General features: G+C 44.9%; 1 long non-coding RNA gene across 1 annotated transcript; it reads right to left on the bottom strand.

Annotated features, from left to right (window-relative positions):
• Nucleotides 1-7,405: 7,405 nt before the first annotated feature.
• LOC120320053 lies at nucleotides 7,406-8,073 on the bottom strand. The gene is made up of 2 exons (XR_005559879.1): nucleotides 8,040-8,073; nucleotides 7,406-7,834 (listed from the first exon to the last, which is right to left on the bottom strand). It is a non-coding gene; the product is annotated as an uncharacterized LOC120320053 (long non-coding RNA).
• Between the last annotated feature and the right edge of the window lie 7,759 nt (nucleotides 8,074-15,832).

Raw genomic sequence — 15,832 nt, 5'->3', positions numbered from 1 at the left:
TTGAACTCATCTAGGCTGGACAGGTGCTCACTAACCATTTTCTTGCCTATCTTAATTTGTGTTTCTTTTTTGTTTTTTATGGCACTATTTTTGATAGGTTGGTCTGTTTTTTCCCTTTGTGTAAAGACAGATGCAAAAAATGAGTTAAATAGTTCTGCTTTCTCCCTGTTGCTTGTCACCTTATTGCCACTTCCACCCACTAATGGACCAATCATTTCCTTCACTTTTTTCTTGTTTTTTACAGGTTGAAAGAAGCTTTTTTTGTTATTTTTGACTTTGGTCGCAAGCCTTAGTTCATTTTGAGCCTTGGCTTTCTTCACTTCATCTTTGCAGGCTCGGGCTATTTGCTGATATTCTGACTTAGTTATGTTCCCCTCTTTCCACTTTCTATACTTGTCCTTTTTATCTTTCAATTTGTCAGAGAGTTCTTTATGCAGCCATGCTGGTTTTTTTTGGGAGCTGTTGTTTTCCTCTTTGTTGGTATTGTGCTAGACTGTGCTTTTATTATCTCATTTTTCAAAATTTCCCAAGCTTATTGAGTTGTTTTCCCCTTGAGGATTCTCATCCATGGAATCCTTCCCAAGCCCTCTCTAAGTTTATTGAAATTAGCTCTCTTGAAGTCCAAGACTCTAGTTTGACTGTGTTCTATTTCTTGTGCTTCTATAATGTTGAATTCTAATATAATGTTGAATTCTAATATTGCATGATCACTTCCTCCCAGGGTTCCTATGGCTTCAACACCGTCTATCATTTCATCTCGGTTAGTGAGAATTAGATCCAAAATGGCTAATCCCCTAGTTCCCTTCTCTACTTTTTGGGAGACAAAGTTGTCTGCTAGGTTTGCCAGGAACCTGTGTGATCTTCCACTTGGTGCGGAGTTTGTCTCCCAGTTGATGTCAGGGTAGTTAAAGTCCCCCATTACTATTGTGATGTGCTTCCTACATACCTTAGTTAGCTGACTAGCAAAAAGTTCATCTATTTCCTCTGTTTGGTTGGGTGGTCTGTAGTATACACCTATGGCAATGTCATTTCCCCCCCCCCTTTTATATTGACCCAAATGCATTCAAGACAGTTTTTATCATTGTTGTGCTCTATTTCTGTGGAGTTGTAGTTATTTCTTATACAGAGAGCAACTCCACCTCCTCTTTTATTTGGTCTGTTTCTTTTAAATAATTTAAATCCCTCTAGCTGTGTGTTCCATGTGTGGGTTTCATCCCACCATGTTTCCATAATGGCAACAATATTGTATCTGCCCTCATTAACCTGAATTTCTAGTTCACCCTGTTTGCTGTTCATACTCTGTGCATTGGTGTATAAACATTTGAGTCCTTTGTGGGTGGCCATGTGTTTCCTTTCTACATAACCTGTGTGGTGCCTGAGTTCCCCTATTGTCTTACCACCTATTTGGTTAGTGCACTTTATGTGGCACTCGCTATTAGAGGCTTCATTTTGATTGGTAGCAAGGTTGGTATTCTTGTCCACACACACATCTATGCTACATGAACTGATAGCCCTATAGTTTTTAAATTGCCGGGGACAGGGTTGTTCCGTATCAATTAACTCCCTGTCCCCGCTGTTTAGTTTAAATTTCCCTCCAGAAAATCTGTGAATTTATAGCCGAGTAACTCAGTCCCTTTTTTTGATGGATGCAAACCATCTCGTTTGTACATCTTTTGATTGGACCAGCTACTGACATCGTGACTAATATATCCAAAGCCTTCCCCTTTACCCCACTCCTTTAGCCACATATTGAATTGTGCTATGCGCTGGCCTTTTCCGTTTTGCTCCTTATACACTGGTAAAACCTCTGAGAAAGTAAGCCTACAGCCTATTATGCTAAGTTCCTTCCACAAGCTCTGGAAATCATTCTGCACAGAGAGTACATCTTTTTGGGATAGATCATTAGTGCCAAGATGTACAATAGCCTCCACATCCAAGTCCTTGCTGCCATTCTTGATTATTTTAGAAATACACTTCTTGTCCCTACTGGCAGTAGCACCTGGAAGACACCTGACCTCTTTCAAAGCCTCTGTGTCCTTCCCTAAATTTACATCCCTTATAATTGAATCACCTACCAGAAGGTAGCTTCTCTTTTTGGGAGCCTTTCTATTCTTGCATGACTGATGTGCAATACCTGATTCACACTTTTCCCTGTCAGAATCTAGTTCTTCATCTCGGACCACAATCCCCTGCTTATTTGAGTTATCTTCACAAATACCTTTACCTGTCTCCTTAATGTCCCTATTAAGGTCAGCAAGGGCACTGTAACTGTTGTGCAGGGACACAGCGAACGCTTTGTGTTTATGGTTCACAGCTCTCACCCTGCCAGATCCCACGGTTGTCCACACTGCCCTTCTCCTGCAGGATCTTTGGGGTAAAGGGGGCTGATAGCATGGGGGCTTACTAGAGTAGAGGGGCTGAACTGGACACCTAATTTCTGCCCGAAGAACACGGATTACAGACCCTAGGTAAATGATCTGTCCTTGTAGGCTAGTGATTTGTTTACAGATAGGACAGTTTCCAAGTTTTAAAAGGGTACTGCGAAAGACAGCTGCAAAGCAAGTGTTGCACTGAACTAAGCCAGACATCTTAGATACAAGGGATGTCACACACACTTGCCCTGAATGTACTGCTACTGGTTGTGATTTTTAGTTATATAATTATATAATTCGCGCACCATTAGGCGCGCGGGCCGCTACTTTCCTGGTGGATTCTCCCAAAACTTACAGATGAAGCAGCAGCTGAGGCAATGCAGCACGTTCCAGCAGCCCGACCGGAATTGAAATGGGGTTTAAATAGAGTATAATACACTATAAGTATAATGTATTATACTCTATTTAAACCCCATTTCAATTCCGGTCGGGCTGCTGGAACGTATAGTGAAGGAAGACTCAAAAAATACTTTATTGTTCTGCATCATATCTTCCAAGCGTTACACAGTTGCAACAGTTTGTACAACAATTCAAAACATAATACAGTCTTACAGATAAAATACATAAAAGCATAATCCAATATTTTAAGGATAAAAAGTCACACAAAAATTACAAAAGCAATGATAAAATACCATGGTTTAAATAGTTCACTAATTTAAAATGACATTTTTGACAAAAGGTGAGGTGTAAAAGGAACCATAGTTGTCATCAAAAGATTTTTCTCAGAAGAAAGAAAACACAACTTCAGTGTTCAAATACATAAATATCACAACAGGTATCTCTTGGTGAAGAGATGGTGATAAGAAAGAATACATAAAAACAGGTAAAAGATAAAACTTGTCTACCATAAGCATCACAACTACTTAACAACAGTAAATCAGGAGTAAAACTCAGTTGTATTACAAAAAAAAAATGTCAAACAGAAATTTCAGGAACAAAAAGACAAATGTGTGTGACAAAAGAAATCAAAATTCTTGAGGTGACCGCCATACTGTGTGTCATGTTTAATATTTATCAGTCAAAACATAACTTACACATTTTAAACAAAAGCCGTGGATAAAATTATTCCAAATAGAAATCTTTTATCAATCACTGGCCACACCAGACATTAACAAGAGCGGTTGAGGTTTTCTGTCTGGTTCTAAGAACCATGGCTGGGGCTAAATTTATGCCAGGCAGAAAACTATAAAATCTATTATCAATCACCGGCACACCCAGCGTTAAAAAGGGCCATTGAGATGCTTTCTGGTTCTAAGAACGACCATCGTGCCTAAATTCAGCCAGGCAAGAAATCTACTCAGGGTTTCAATGGCCACATCTAGAATTTAAAAGGGTCACACAGATTTATTTTCCCAGTTCAAGGACATAATGTTTCACTCTAGCAAAAAACTAGTTATTAATTTGTAGAGATGGCAATACCTCGTATTAAAGTGTGTCACCAGTTTTACTTTTGGTTGCAAGAGATCTGGCTGCAGCTGACATTATTTCTCAGGGTATGAAGTTGGGAGGGAAGCGATTCAAAAGGATTCCCTTCCAGTTTGAGACTCAGCTAGGGCACCGGAGGAGGCTTGTAGTTGAGCGCTGTTGACTCCTCCAGTGTGACTCGCCCTGGCTGCTCACTCAGGTACTGAACGGGTCTCCCTCCCAGGGTGGGTCTCACAGAGTGTGTGCTCAGAGGCTGGACGAGCCTGGGAGCGTCTGGCTGCCTACTCATTCAGTGTGAGTTTCACAGAATAGTAACTCAGGGGCTGGAAGACCCCTGTCAGGAGTGCCTTGGCATCACCTCTGAGTCAGGATGGCCTCAGCAGCAGTGCAGCCTTTTGCCCAAGAAATGCAGCCCATCAACTCACCCGTGCCCATTTACAGCCAGCTGTCCTCCTCCGCTGCCCTCCCGCAGCTATTCTCCACGGCCAGTGGGCCCTTGGCCCTCTGCCTGTCGCCCTTCGGCCCGGCCAATTCACCCAGATACCGTTGGTCCTGGGTCTTTGTCTGTACAGGACAAATAGCCCACAGCCAGCTGGGTGGCAGGCAGGAGCCATGGTGCTGCGGGGGCAGCGTGCAATGAGCAATCCCAGGGGCTGGGGAGGGCAGTTGTCATGCAAGATTTTTTAAAGTGCTGTGGCTGCTCTGCATGTTTTGGGGCCTTGCAGCTCTGACCCCAGAATCGGAAGGAGGGGGACTGGCAGCAGAAGTAGCAACCACCGGGGCCACTGGGGGGAGCAGTCAGACAAGAGTGTGTTGGGGAACGAGGGAGGAAGGGAGGGGCACCTCAAGGGGACTTCACAAAGACAGCTTGACTCGCAACTCAAACGAAAGAGAGGAGGAGGAGAAAGGCCGGAGCAGCTTCTGCCACAGCCAGGGAGGCGGGTTAGGGGGGCACACAGGCAAACAGCAAGGCCAGCTTGGCTTCTACCCACCCTTCCCTCCCACGACGGGTCACAGTTCCAACCCCCAAGCCCTTCCCATTTGCCCTCCCTTCCCTCCCACGACGGCGCACGCAGTCCCATCAGCCCCAGCCCTTCCCATTTGCCCTCCCTTCCCTCCCACGACGGCGCACGCATTCCCATCAGCCCCAGCCCTTCCCATTTGCCCTCCCTTCCCTCCCACGACGGCGCACGCAGTCCCATCAGCCCCAGCCCTTCCCATTTGCCCTACATCCATCCCACGACGGCGCACGCAGAGTCCCATCAGGCCCCAAGCCCTTGCCATTTGCCCTGCCCTTCCTTCCACGACGGCGCAGGCCAGTCCCATAGCCCAGCCTTCCATTTGCCATCCCTTCCCTCCCACGACGGCGCACGCAGTCATCGCCCCAGCCCGTCCATTTGCACCTCCATTCCTACCACGACGGCGCAAGCAGTCCCATCAGCCCCAGCCTTCCCATTTGCCCTCCCCTTCCCTCCCACGACGGCGCACGCAGTCCATCAGCCCCCAGCCTTGGCCATGTGGCCCCCCTTCCATCCCTGGGACGGAGCAAGCAGTCCCATCAGCCAGCTTTTGCCATTTGCCCTCCTTCCCATCCCACGACGGCGCACGCCTAGTACCAGTCCCATCAGCCACAGCCCTTCCCATTTGCCCGCCCATCCCTCCCAACGACGGCGCACGGCAGGTCCCATAAGCCCCAGCATTCACATTGCCCTCCTTCCTCCCACGACGGCGCACGCAGTCCCATCAGCCACAGCCCTTGCCATTTGCCCTCCCTTCCCTCCCACGACGGCGCACCAAGTCCCATCAGCCCCAGCCCTTCCCATTTGCCCTCCCTTCCCTCCCACGACGGCGCACGCAGTCCCATCAGCCCCAGCCCTTCCCATTTGCCCTCCCTTCCCTCCCACGACGGCGCACGCAGTCCCATCAGCCCCAGTCCTTGCCAGTTGCCCTCCCTTCCCTCCCACGAAGGAGCACGCAGTTACAATCAGCCCAGCCCGTTCAACAATTTCGCCCTCCCTTCCAGTCCCACGGGACGGGCCGCTAGTCCATCAGCCCCAGCCTTCCCATTTGCCCCCCCTCCTCTCCCACGAGGCGCACGCCAGCCCATCAGCCCCCCAGCCCTTCCATTTGCCCTCTTCAGTACAACGACGGCGCACGCCAGTCCCATCAGCCCAGACCCTCCAATTTGCCCTCCATTCCGATTCCCACGACGGCGCACGCAGTCCCATCAGCCCAAGCCCTTGCATTTGCCCCTACCTTCCCTCACACGACGGCGCACGCAGTCCCATCAGCCCCAGCCCTTGCCATTTGCCCTCCCTTCCCCCCCACGACGGCGCACGCAGTCCCATCAGCCCCAGCCCTTGCCATTTGCCCTCCCTTCCCTCCCACGACGGCGCAAGCAGTCCCATCATCCCCAGTCCTTGCCAGTTGCCCTCCCTTCCCTCCCAAGGCGCAAGCAGTCCCATTAGCCCACGCTTCCCTCCCATGACGCTCCAGTTCCAGCAGCACACCAGCCCTGTTTGCCTGTGTGCCCCCCTAACCCGCCTCCCTGGCTGTGGCAGAAGCTGCTCCGGCCTTTCTCCTCCTCCTCTCTTTCGTTTGAGTTGCGAGTCAAGCTGTCTTTGTGAAGTCCCCTTGAGGTGCCCCTCCCTCCCTCCCTCGTTCCCCAACACACTCTTGTCTGACTGCTCCCCCCAGTGGCCCCGGTGGTTGCTACTTCTGCTGCCAGTCCCCCTCCTTCCGATTCTGGGGTCAGAGCTGCAAGGCCCCAAAACATGCAGAGCAGAGCACTTTTTAAAAAAAATCTTGCATCACAGCTGCCCTCCCCAGCCCCTGGGGTTGTTCATCGCATGCTGCCCCCGCAGCACCATGGCTGGGGGCTATTTGTCCCATATAGCCAAAGGCCCGGGACAAAGGGTGTCTGGGTGAATTGTCCAGGCCGAAGGGCGACGGGCAGAGGACCAAGGGTCCACTGGCCGTGGAGAATGGCTGCGGGAGGGCAACGGAGGAGGAAAGCTGGCTGTAAATGGGCTGAGGCGAGTGGCAGGGGGCGAAGGAGGCGTGACCAAGGGTCCATGCCTAAACATGGGGGGCGGTGCAGATGGAATCAGGAATAGTGCATCTCTTTTGTCTCTCTGGTTTCATGGACTGCAATGATCATGATCATCATTGACCAGTGAGGGAAGCGATCCAAAAGGATTCCCTTCCAGTTTGAGACTCAGTTGGGGAGCCTCAGGGACCGGGAGAGACTTCCAGCCGAGGGCTGTTGACGCCTCCAGTGTGATTCGCCCTCGCTGCTCACTCGGGGACTGAAAGAGAGAGACTTCTGGTGTGAGTCTCAGAAAGTATCTGCTCATGGACTGAGTGAGTCTGGGAGCCGATAATTATCCACATCCATTCGGTGTGAGTGTCACACCAGCTCAGGGACTGAAAGACCTCTAAAAATGAGTCATCACTATTTACAGGATGGATTGGCATGTGGAATGCTTGTGTGGCCCTTCTCAAGTTCTAAGAAGTACAGATGTGGCTAACATTACACTAGGCCAGAATACTAATTACTGTTTTAATAATCAGTGACCAAGCCTAGCAATAGAAAGGGCCATAGACATTTTCTTTTGGGTTTTAAGAACCATTACCAGGCCTAACAGTAAGGAGGCAAGAAAAGTATGGAATCTTATGTACATCATGGAACACACCTAGAATGGGCTAAAAATACAACAGGCAAGAAAACGAGAATCCCTATTATGTAGCAATGGTCACAGATAGGATTAAAATGTGTAGTGTGGTGTGATCATGAAAGTGGCTTACATTTTCAGCGATTGTTCTAAAGGTCAGTTTTGACATAATTGGTGAAATAGCATTCTTGGTGGAGATCATGTTCATTCTTGCGTTCCATTCCTTCTTCCTCCTTTTTCACCATCAACACTGCAGGCTGACAAGTGAGTCTTCTGTCTTCTAGGATGGTGTAGAGTACATGCCTTTGAGATAAAAAAAAAAAATCAACATTACTTCAGCTGCCACTGAGGTTTTACACCTAAGAAGGCACAATACACTGTGGTTACTATTACCTCAGAGGCAGGTGTTACCCCTACTTACCTAGGAAGAATGGACCATCAATTTTTTTTGGGGGGGGGGAACATTGACCTCCCTCCATATCATAAAACTTTGAAGAATACAACTTACCTCACAGCGTAGGAGGCGCCATCACAGCCAAAGGCTAATAGGGCTTGAACTGGAGACATTTTCTTGCTGTCTTGGTTCTTCTTTTTTCTTTCTTCGCCTTTGTTTCTTCCTCCGTGTCTCTTCTGAGGAACATTTGGCAACAGGCGTGCAAATGTTCCTCCCCTCGATCTCTGGGACTCTAAAGCTACAAAAGCTTTTATAGATCAACGGCCACACTTAGCATTCAAAAGGGCCGTTGAGGCTTTCTTTCTGGTTCTAAGAACCATCGCCATGGCCAGAATTATGCCAGGCAAGAAAGGTATAAAATCTATAATGGATCAACAGCCACACCTAGCATTATAAAGGGCCATTGAGGTTTTCTTTTGGTTCTAAGAACCATCGCCATGGCTAGAATTATGCCAGGCAAGAAAGGTATAAAATCTATTATCCATCAATGTCCACACTTAGAATTAAAAAGGTCCATTGAAACTTTTTTTCTGATTCTAAGATCGATCGCCATGGCTAAAATTACGCCAGGCAGAAAACTATAAAATCTATGATAAATCACTGGCCACGTTGGTCATTTAAATGGGCCACTGAGAGGTTTTCTTTCTGGTTCTAAGAACCATAGCCATGGCTAAATTTACACCAGGCAGAAAACTATAAAATCTATTATCAATCAATGGCCACACCTATAATTAAAAGGTCCATTGAAACTTTCTTTCTGGTTCTAAGAACCGTTGCCAGGGCTTAATTTATGCCAGGCAAGAAAGATATAAAATCAACTATCTACAAGCTCGTATTCATTCTTGATTTCCATTCCTTCTTCTTGTACTTTTACCATCAAAGCTGAGTCTTCTGTCTTCTAAGATGCTGTAGTACATGCCTTTGAAATAAAAAAAAAAATCAACGTTACTTCAGCTGCCCCTGAGGTTTTACACCTAAGAAGGCACAATACACTGTGGTTACTATTACCTCAGATGCAGGTGTTACCCCTTCTTACCTAGGAAGAATGGACCATCAATTTTTTTTGGGGGGGACCATTGACCTCCCTCCATATCATAAAACTTTGAAGAATACAACTTACCTCACAGCGTAGGATGCGCCATCACAGCCAAAGGCTAATAGGGCTTGAACTGGAGACATTTTCTTGCTGTCTTGGTTCTTCTTTTTTCTTTCTTCGCCTTTGTTTCTTCCTCCGTGTCTCTTCTGAGGAACATTTGGCAACAGGCGTGCAAATGTTCCTCCCCTCGATCTCAGGGACTCTAAATCTACAAAATCTTTTATAGATCAACGGCCACACTTAGCATTAAAAAGGGCCGTTGAGGCTTTCTTTCTGGTTCTAAGAACCATCGTCATGGCCAGAATTATGCCAGGCAAGAAAGGTATAAAATCTATAATTGATCAACAGCCACACCTAGCATGAAAAAGGGCCATTGAGGTTTTCTTTTGGTTCTAAGAACCATCGCCATGGCTAGAATTATGCCAGGCAAGAAAGGTATAAAATCTATTATCCATCAATGGCCACACTTAGAATTAAAAAGGTCCATTGAAACTTTTTTTCTGGTTCTAAGAACAGTTGCCAGGGCTTAATTTATGCCAGGCAAGAAAGATATAAAATCAACTATCTACAAGATCGTATTCATTCTTGATTTCCATTCCTTCTTCTTGTACTTTTACCATCAAAGCTGAGTCTTCTGTCTTCTAAGATGCTGTAGTACATGCCTTTGAAATAAAAAAAAAAATCAACGTTACTTCAGCTGCCACTGAGGTTTTACACCTAAGAAGGCACAATACACTGTGGTTACTATTACCTCAGATGCAGGTGTTACCCCTACTTACCTAGGAAGAATGGACCATCAATTTTTTTGGGGGGGGGGGACCATTGACCTCCCTCCATATCATAAAACTTTGAAGAATACAACTTACCTCACAGCGTAGGAGGCGCCATCACAGCCAAAGGCTAATAGGGCTTGAACTGGAGACATTTTCTTGCTGTCTTGGTTCTTCTTTTTTCTTTCTTCGCCTTTGTTTCTTCCTCCGTGTCTCTTCTGAGAACATTTGGCAACAGGCGTGCAAATGTTCCTCCCCTCGATCTCAGGGACTCTAAAGCTACAAAAGCTTTTATAGATCAACGGCCACGCTTAGCATTAAAATGGGCCGTTGAGGCTTTCTTTCTGGTTCTAAGAACCATCGTCATGGCCAGAATTATGCCAGGCAAGAAAGGTATAAAATCTATAATTGATCAACAGCCACACCTAGCATTAAAAAGGGCCATTGAGGTTTTCTTTTGTTTCTAAGAACCATCGCCATGGCTAGAATTATGCCAGGCAAGAAAGGTATAAAATCTATTATCCATCAATGGCCACACTTAGAATTAAAAAGGTCCATTGAAACTTTTTTTCTGATTCTAAGATCGATCGCCATGGCTAAAATTATGCCAGGCAGAAAACTATAAAATCTATGATTAATCACTGGCCACGTTGGTCATTTAAATGGGCCACTGAGTGGTTTTCTTTCTGGTTCTAAGAACCATAGCCATGGCTAAATTTACACCAGGCAGAAAACAATAAAATCTATTATCAATCAATGGCCACACCTAGAATTAAAAGGTCCATTGAAACTTTCTTTCTGGTTCTAAGAATCGTTGCCAGGGCTTAATTTATGCCAGGCAAGAAAGATATAAAATCAACTATCTACAAGATCGTATTCATTCTTGATTTCCATTCCTTCTTCTTGTACTTTTACCATCAAAGCTGAGTCTTCTGTCTTCTAAGATGCTGTAGTACATGCCTTTGAAATAAAAAAAAAATCAACGTTACTTCAGCTGCCACTGAGGTTTTACACCTAAGAAGGCACAATACACTGTGGTTACTATTACCTCAGATGCAGGTGTTACCCTACTTACCTAGGAAGAATGGACCATCAATTTTTTTGGCTGGGGGGGGGACCATTGACCTCCCTCCATATCATAAAACTTTGAAGAATACAACTTACCTCACAGCGTAGGAGGCGCCATCACAGCCAAAGGCTAATAGGGCTTGAACTGGAGACATTTTCTTGCTGTCTTGGTTCTTCTTTTTTCTTTCTTCGGCTTTGTTTCTTCCTCCGTGTCTCTTCTGAGGAACATTTGGCAACAGGCGTGCAAATGTTCCTCCCCTCGATCTCAGGGACTCTAAAGCTACAAAAGCTTTTATAGATCAACGGCCACACTTAGCATTAAAAAGGGCCGTTGAGGCTTTCTTTCTGGTTCTAAGAACCATCGTCATGGCCAGAATTATGCCAGGCAAGAAAGGTATAAAATCTATAATTGATCAACAGCCACACCTAGCATTAAAAAGGGCCATTGAGGTTTTCTTTTGGTTCTAAGAACCATCGCCATGGCTAGAATTATGCCAGGCAAGAAAGGTATAAAATCTATTATCCATCAATGGCCACACTTAGAATTAAAAAGGGTCCATTGAAACTTTTTTTCTGATTCTAAGATCGATCGCCATGGCTAAAATTACGCCAGGCAGAAAACTATAAAATCTATGATTAATCACTGGCCACGTTGGTCATTTAAATGGGCCACTGAGAGGTTTTCTTTCTGGTTCTAAGAACCATAGCCATGGCTAAATTTACACCAGGCAGAAAACAATAAAATCTATTATCAATCAATGGCCACACCTAGAATTAAAAGGTCCATTGAAACTTTCTTTCTGGTTCTAAGAACCGTTGCCAGGGCTTAATTTATGCCAGGCAAGAAAGATATAAAATCAACTATCTACAAGATCGTATTCATTCTTGATTTCCATTCCTTCTTCTTGTACTTTTACCATCAAAGCTGAGTCTTCTGTCTTCTAAGATGCTGTAGTACATGCCTTTGAAATAAAAAAAAAATCAACGTTACTTCAGCTGCCACTGAGGTTTTACACCTAAGAAGGCACAATACACTGTGGTTACTATTACCTCAGATGCAGGTGTTACCCCTATTTACCTAGGAAGAATGGACCATCAATTTTTTTTGGGGGGGGACCATTGACCTCCCTCCATATCATAAAACTTTGAAGAATACAACTTACCTCACAGCGTAGGAGGCGCCATCACAGCCAAAGGCTAATAGGGCTTGAACTGGAGACATTTTCTTGCTGTCTTGGTTCTTCTTTTTTCTTTCTTCGCCTTTGTTTCTTCCTCCGTGTCTCTTCTGAGGAACATTTGGCAACAGGCGTGCAAATGTTCCTCCCCTCGATCTCAGGGACTCTAAAGCTACAAAAGCTTTTATAGATCAACAGCCACACCTAGCATTAAAAAGGGCCATTGAGGTTTTCTTTTGGTTCTAAGAACCATCGCCATGGCCAGAATTATGCCAGGCAGAAAACTATAAAATCTATAATCAGTCAACAGCCACACTGGTCATTTAAAAAGGCCATTGTAATTTCCTTTCTGGTTCTAAGAACCATCACCATGGCTAAAATTACACCAGGCAGAAAACTATAAAATCTATTATCGATCAACAGCCATGCCTAGCATTTGAAAGGGCCTTTGGGGAGGTTTCCTTTCTGGTTCTAATAACCATTGCCAGGGCTTAATTTATGCCAGGCAAGAACGATATAAAATCTATTATCTAAAACATTATATTCTTCTTAATTTCCATTCCTTCTTCTTGTACTTTTACCATCGACACTGAGTCTTCTGTCCTCTAAGATGCTGTAGTACATGCCTTTGAGACAAAAAAAAAATCAGCATTACTTCAGCTGCCACTGGCGTTTTACTCCTATGAATGCACAATACACTGTGGTTACTATTACCTCAGAAGCAGTTGTTACCCCCTAGTTACCTAGGAAGAATGGACCATCAATTTCCTAGGAAGAATGGACCATCTACTTCACTCCATATCCTAAGACTCTGAAGAATACAACTTACCTCACAGCGTAGGAGGCGCCATCACAGCCAAAGGCTAATAGGGCTTGAGCTGCAGACATTTTCTTGCTGTCTTGGTTCTTCTTTTTTCTTTCTTCGCCTTTGTTTCTTCCTCTTTCTCTCTTCTGAGGAACATTTGGCAACAGGCGTGCAAATGTTCCTCCCCTCAATCTCAGGGACTCTAAAGCTATAAAATCTTTTATAGATCAACGGCCACACCTAGTATTTAAAAGGGCCGTTGAGGCTTTCTTTCTGGTTCTAAGAATCATCGCCATGGCCAGAATTATGCCAGGCAGAAAACTATAAAATCTATAATCAATCAACAGCCACACTGGTCATTTAAAAAGGCCGTTGTAATGTCCTTTCTGGTTCTAAGAACCATCACCGTGGCTAGAATTACGCCAGGCAGAAAACTGTAAAATCTATAATCAATCAACAGCTGTGTCTAGCATTTAAAAGGGCTGTTGGGGAAGTTTCCTTTCTGGTTGTAAAAACCATTGCCGTGGCTAAATTTACAGCTGGCAAGAAAAGTATTAAATCTATTATCTACAGTTCAGTTTTGATTTATGTGGTGAAGTAGCATTCTTGATATTCATTCTTGCGTTCCATTCCTTCCTCCTCCATTTTCATCTTCTGTCTTCTAAGATGGTGTAGCAGAAGTCTTTGAGTTAAAAAAAATAGTATTACTTCAGCTGCCCCTGGAGTTTTACTCCGAAGAATGCACAAAGTACAGTGGTTACTATTACCTCAAGTGCAAGTGTTACCTTTCCTTATCTAGGCATAATGCAGAGGTTCCCAACCATTTGGGCACCAGGGAATGGTGCCATGGATAAAGGGTTTCCACGGACCAGAGGGGGTATGGTTTTGAATACCTGCATCCTGAGGATGGAGTTTGCTTGTTTGTGTGGCCTGCTTGGTGGCATGGTGCGGTCCAGTGCTGGTCCACAGACTGAGGGTTGAGGACCCCTGGCATAATAGATCAACACGTAGTGGAAGACCACCCACCTCCCTCCATATCCTAAGTCTTTGAAGAATACAAGACTCAACTAAACTTACCACACAGTGTATGAGGCTCCATCACAGCCAAAGGCTAATAGGGCTTGAGCTGGAGACATTTTCTTGCTGTCTTGGTCTTCTTTTTTCTTTCTTCGCTTTTGTTTCTTCCTCTGCTGTGCACAGCAAGGGTTGTCTCTTTTGAGGAAAATTTGTCAGCAAGAGTGCACTTGCTCTCCACTCAGTCTGCAAAGCTAAAAAAACTATAAAATCTTTTATAGATCAACAGCCACACCTAGCATTAGAAAAGGGCTGTTGAGGATTTATTTCAGGTTCTGAAAACCATTGCCATGGCTAAAATTATGCCAGGCAAGAAAACCATAAAGTCTATAATCTATCAACAGCCATGCCTAGCTTTAAAAGGGGCCATTGAGAGTTCCCCCCCCCCCAGTTCTAAGAACCATTGCCATGGCTAAATTTACGCCTGGCAACAAACATTTAAAACTTTATTATCTACAATTCAGTTGTGATTGAGTTGGTGAAGTAGCATTCTTGATGGAGACAATATTCATTCTTGTGTTCTATTCCTTCTTCCTCCATTTTCACCATCAACACTGCAGGCTGGCAGCTGAGTCTTCTATCTTCTAAGATGGTGTAGTAGAAGCCTTTGAGTTAAAAAAAATAGTATTCAGTTGCCCCTGGAGTTTTACTCCTAAGAATGCACAAAGTATAGTGGTTACTATTACCTCAGATGCAGGTGTTACCGTTCCTTATCTAGGTATAATGCAGAGGTTCCCAACTGTTTGGGCACCAGGGAATGGTGCCGTGGATAAAGGGTTTCCGCAGACCAGAGGGGGGGGGTGTTGAATACCTGCATCCTGAGGATGGAGCTTTGCTTGTTTGTGTGGCCCACTTGCTGGCATGCTGCAGTCCGGTGCTGGTCCGCAGACCAGGGATTGGGGAGCCCTGGCATAACGGATCAAGAAGTAGGGAAGACCACCCACCTCCCTCCATATCCTTTGAAGAATACAAGACTAAACTAAACTTATCTCACAGCATAGGAGGCGCCCTTACAGCCAAAGGCTAATAGGGCTTGAGCTGGAGACATTTTCTTGCTGTCTTGGTTCTTCTTTTTTCTTTCTTCGCCTTTGTTTCTTCCTCCGTGTCTCTTCTGAGGAACATTTGGCAACAGGCGTGCAAATGTTCCTCCCCTCGATCTCAGGGACTCTAAAGCTACAAAATCTTTTATAGATCAACGGCCACGCTGAGCATTAAAAAGGGCCGTTGAGGCTTTCTTTCTGGTTCTAAGAACCATCGTCATGGCCAGAATTATGCCAGGCAAGAAAGGTATAAAATCTATAATTGATCAACAGCCACACCTAGCATTAAAAAGGGCCATTGAGGTTTTCTTTTGGTTCTAAGAACCATCGCCATGGCTAGAATTATGCCAGGCAAGAAAGGTATAAAATCTATTATCCATCAATGGCCACACTTAGAATTAAAAAGGTCCATTGAAACTTTTTTTCTGGTTCTAAGAACAGTTGCCAGGGCTTAATTTATGCCAGGCAAGAAAGATATAAAATCAACTATCTACAAGATCGTATTCATTCTTGATTTCCATTCCTTCTTCTTGTACTTTTACCATCAAAGCTGAGTCTTCTGTCTTTTAAGATGCTGTAGTACATGCCTTTGAAATAAAAAAAAAATCAACGTTACTTCAGCTGCCACTGAGGTTTTACACCTAAGAAGGCACAATACACTGTGGTTACTATTACCTCAGATGCAGGTGTTACCCCTACTTACCTAGGAAGAATGGACCATCAATTTTTTTTGGGGGGGACCATTGACCTCCCTCCATATCATAAAACTTTGAAGAATACAACTTACCTCACAGCGTAGGATGCGCCATCACAGCCAAA

The sequence above is a fragment of the Crotalus tigris genome, unplaced genomic scaffold (genome assembly GCF_016545835.1).
Source record: "Crotalus tigris isolate CLP2741 ecotype Arizona unplaced genomic scaffold, ASM1654583v1 scf7180000021143.26444, whole genome shotgun sequence".
NCBI lineage: Eukaryota > Metazoa > Chordata > Lepidosauria > Squamata > Viperidae > Crotalus > Crotalus tigris.
The sequence above is the reverse complement of the archived record's forward strand: the minus strand, read 5'-3'. Positions and strand labels throughout refer to the sequence as shown.